The sequence below is a fragment of the Octopus sinensis genome, linkage group LG10, assembly GCF_006345805.1.
Source record: "Octopus sinensis linkage group LG10, ASM634580v1, whole genome shotgun sequence".
NCBI lineage: Eukaryota > Metazoa > Mollusca > Cephalopoda > Octopoda > Octopodidae > Octopus > Octopus sinensis.
This window is the reverse complement of record NC_043006.1, coordinates 10167343-10172349: the sequence shown is the minus strand read 5'-3', so window position 1 is coordinate 10172349 and position 5007 is coordinate 10167343.

The following is a 5007-nucleotide window of genomic DNA, read 5'->3' as shown; positions in this document are numbered from 1 at the left end:
TATATATATTATATATATAATATATATATATATATATATATATATATATATATATATATATATACATATATATATATATACATGCGTGTGTGTGTTTGTGTGTCTGTGTTTGTCCCCCTAGCATTGCTTGACAACCGAGGCTGGTGTGTTTATGTCCCCGTTACCTAGCGGTTCCGCAAAAGAGACCGATAGAATAAGTACTGGGCTTACAAAAGAATAAGTCCCGGGGTCGAGTTGCTCGATTAAAGGCGGTGCTCCAGCATGGCCGCTGTCAAATGACTGAAAGAAGTAAAAGAGTAAAAGAGAAAAAGATATATATATATATATATTATATATATATATATATATATATAATATATATATATATATATATATATATAGATAGATAGATAGATATAGATAGATAGATAGATAGATAGATAGATAGATAGATAGATAGATAGATAGATAGATAGATAGATAAGTATAGACACTGAGAGCTAGGCGGATGTGTAGATACAAATGGTTGATAAATTATAATGATATACTGACTGATAATCTGTAGAGCTAGCACAAAAGGAATTCGCCTGTCAGATCATTGAGTGTGTAACACCATACATCTCTATCATGTTCCCCCTCTTCATTCGAATGATTTATAATTTGTATTCTCGGGTTTAATGTGCTTCTTGAAAAGACGAGATTTGTGTATGTTTACACGACCGTTTGCTCATTGGGATTCGTGCATGCATGTATGTATGTATGTATATATATTATGTATGTGCGTTTCTGTGTGCATGTGTGTATATATGTATACGTGAGTGTGTTTATGTGCTGTGTGTTTGTGCAACTAAGATTGCTTGCAATGTTGTCGCAGCTTTTCCTTCTAATGTTATTATACGTAGCTACGAAAACGTAGGAACTGATGTAGGGCATTTGAGATAAATATATTCGTGGCTAACCTTTTGGTACATACATTCGATACATCAATACATTGATAATGAGTAAGATAAACTGATGCATGTCCTTTATATAAGTAGTGTAGATAGATACATGTATAAATACATTGATTTATGGATGAAAAGACAGACAGGTGGACATTCCATGTAAGCAGGTTACATAAAACTGAGGCAGGGTATATATGCAGGTAGATAATATAGAGATAGGCGTGACCCTGTTGTAAGAAACTTGTTTCTCAATCACAGTTCTCAGAGTTCGATCCTACTGCGTAGCAACTTAGGCAAGTGACTTCCTATTGTCTGGGGGCCAACCAAAACCATGTGAGTGGATTTGGTGGACGGAGATTGAAAGAAGCACATCGTATATATATATATATATATATATATATATATATATATATATTTATCCGTGTGTTTCTCTGTGTCTGTCTCCCACCACCAACAACAACAACTACAACAACAACGCATGACAATCTTTGCTGTGAGCTGGCAGAAACGTTAGCATGTCAGGCGAAATGCTTAGTGGTATTTCGTCCGCCGCTGCGTTCTGAGTTCTTATTCCGCCGAGGTCGACTTTGCCTTTCATCCTTTCGGGGTCGATAAATTCAGTACCAGCTACGCACTTGGGTCGATGTAATCGACTTAATACCTATGCTTGTCCTTGTTTGTCCCCTCTGTGTTTGTGGGTAATAAAAAAAAATATGCATTTACGTTCTCGTAAGCTAGCGGTTCGGAAAAGTGAGCTATACAACAATTACCAGGTGTTTTAAAAGATATAAGCACTACCCGCAATCAAATGACTGAAACAAGTGAAAGATAAAAGATATAACTACGGACATTGATAGATGGATAGAAAGAAAGATAGAGATATAGACGCACACCCACACACAACACAAACGTACAGAAAAAGAAAGACAGAGACATTGAGAGAAATTAAGAGAGAGAAAGGGAGTAAGAGAGGGGTACTCCACTTACAGGCGGTTAGTAAATCTGTTGGTAGGGCGAATGATATTGGAACAATTAATGATGTATAGAATGACAGATAGCTTCAAGTTACCGATAAGCATATGTTTATTACTAAACATATACGTTTATATTTCTATATCAAGAACATAGATCGTTGCGATAGTTGAAGATAAGGTGGAAGAAATTTAAAATAGAGTTTCAGTGTATGCAATTCACTCAATCAACAACTTAATAATTTCTTTTCCCTGAAATGTATTCTATATTTTTACAAATGTTATGCTTGGAATTTCGGTCATTACGATTCTGGTAAATTTTATTTTTCAGTTCGGAAATTGCAAAATAATTCCAAATCGAATGGTATGTATTTACGCATACTTTTGCGCATTTGAATCCTGTTGCACTTCCCAATTTTCACATTTTAACAAATTTCTATTTCAGTCGGTAAACTACTAAATACCTGATTATAAGAAACACACACATACGCATAAATACACACACAATTTGGCTACCGAAATATGGTTTGTGACCATTTAACATGAGCAAGGGAGTCTATTGCTCCCTTTCTAGCCGTAGCAATACATATAGATCGCCGGCTAGTGATAACACTCACTCACTCACGCACGAAATATATACTTTTAAAATCGGCACACAGTTACTGATTTCGTAAAGAGAATACTAGTTTTAAATCTCTGAGCTAGAAATATATTATAACAGTTCCAAGCAGTAAAAAATATTTGCCAACGCCACTTTCCAAAGCTACGCAGGACAATATTACTACATTTTAGCCCCAGGAAAACATCTTTACCAGCTTGCCACTGACACATATTCTGTGTCTGTATACTTTGAGTAAGGGAGTCTATTGCTCCTTTTCTAGCCGTCACGATGCACGCAAACCAATGGATTCAGGGTGATTTTCCTTCCTCGGTACAAGAAAACCGTTGGCTTGAGATAGCAGCCACTTGCTCTTGCTCACAGTATATATGTTTAAAGTGACACACAGTCGCTGATCTCGTAGAGTGAAAACTAGTTGTAATCGCGTATATGTGTGTGTGAGTGTGTGTGAGTCTGTGTGAGTCTGTGTGTTTGTGTGTGTGTGCATAGAGATAGATAGATAGAGATATATGTGTTATGTATAATTACAATTGGAGATTAAACTGAAGGATTAGACAATACTTTTTATTATAACACTTATACATTAACTTCTACAAAGAAAAGGTTGACGGTGACTTCGAATTTTCTGGTTTGCTTGCTTTTATTTGCTTGTATTTATATCGGTTTATTATGTCTCTATATACAATGGCAAATTGTTTTCTTGACTTGGTGGAGCTTCGTGAACCATGATTTAGCGTAGTATATACAAGAGAAGCAGCTATGTAAAAAATGGAGATAGGGTGAATATGAGGAAGATATGTTTGCAGTGTATAATATTATGGAAAGTTATTGAGAGGAGATTTATAAATCGAGAGATATAAAATATTGATATAACTGTACACACATTTACTTACGTTTTCTACTTCGATGACATTGTCTGCATAAACGTATTCGTTTACGAAACATCGTGACTAGATTAACTGGAAAGTGAACACACCGGACTGGTACCAAAAGGTACGTGAATGTTCAGTTGTCCATCTTTAATATACTCGGTAGTATAGTCGGGTTGCTAAGTAAAATATTTGTCTTTGGCAGCTATTAATATGTAGTTACCAGTCGTCAGGAATGTGTTTCGTTTGTATATTGTGCTATCCACTTGTGTTACATCGTTAAACATTGTGGGCATTTAAGTAATGTGATTGTGGATATTTGATGTGTTTTATTTGGTGTTGATGAAAGAGCAGTAAAACTTGAAATATACATACACACCGGTTACCTATATGTTCTATCTTCGATTGCATTTTTTTACATAAGCGTATTTGTATACGAAACGACGCAACTTGCAGTGCTTTAGAAATTTAGCAAAATGAAAAGAATAAAATGTGTTCCAATATGGAATACAACTATAAACATGATATTGAAAAGCCTTTAAAAATAAAATAAAAAAAGGCGCAGGAGTGGCTGTGTGGTAAGTAGCTTGCTAACCAACCACATGGTTGCGGGTTCAGTCCCACTGCGTGGCATCTTGGGCAAGTGTCTTCTGCTATAGCCCCGGGCCGACCAATGCCTTGTGAGTAGATTTGGTAGACGGAAACTGAAAGAAGCCTGTCGTATATATGTATATATATATATGAGTGTGTGTGTGTTTGTGTGTCTGTGTTTGTCCCCCACCCCAACATCGCTTGACAACAAGCGTTTCGGCAAAAGAGACCGATAGAATAAATACTGGGCTTACAAAGAATAAGTCCTGGGGTCGATTTGCTCGACTAAAGGCGGTGCTCCAGCATGGCCGCAGGCAAATGACTGAAACAAGTAAAAGAATAAAAAAACAAAACAATAATAGTATTAAGAGGAACAGCGATAATAATGATAACAACAATAATGTTTACTTATTTTAGAAAGGTCATGTACCTCAGTACTTAACGGGTATTTTATTTTATTGACATAAAGTCGATCTCACGGGGATCTGATCGCTGCACATGAAAAGCCAGAAATACCGTAAAACATTTTTCTTTATACACAAGCGTTTCTGTAACTCCATCTTCAAAACTGTTATCGCAAAATTTTGTTATGCAGCATTCTTTTTATCTTCTGCGTTTTTATGCGTGTAATCATCAAAAAGCTACTAAAAAATATAAATCTTGTTGACATGGGTAAACTTGTCCTTTCAATCAACTTCTCTTCTATAATCGAAGGAATTTGTTTGATGGAGTCTAGTATGTTTTCTTATAACATGTGACATCTCCAGAAGCAATACTTTGCATGCACTTACAAACAAACAAAAAGGCATTCATAAAAAATAAATTTGTCACTGAAGGAAAGTCGTGTCAACCATTTATGACGAAATTATATCGAACGAATCAGAAGCATAAAAGCATTCTGTAACAAGGGAAACGTACAGAAAATGAATTAAGCCAAATGTATATTAGACAACTTTCCTTTGTCGACGGCTTGCCTTTGTAATATTCTCCTCGGATTGATCATAAAAAGGTTTAGCTTGCTGAAAATGTATAGA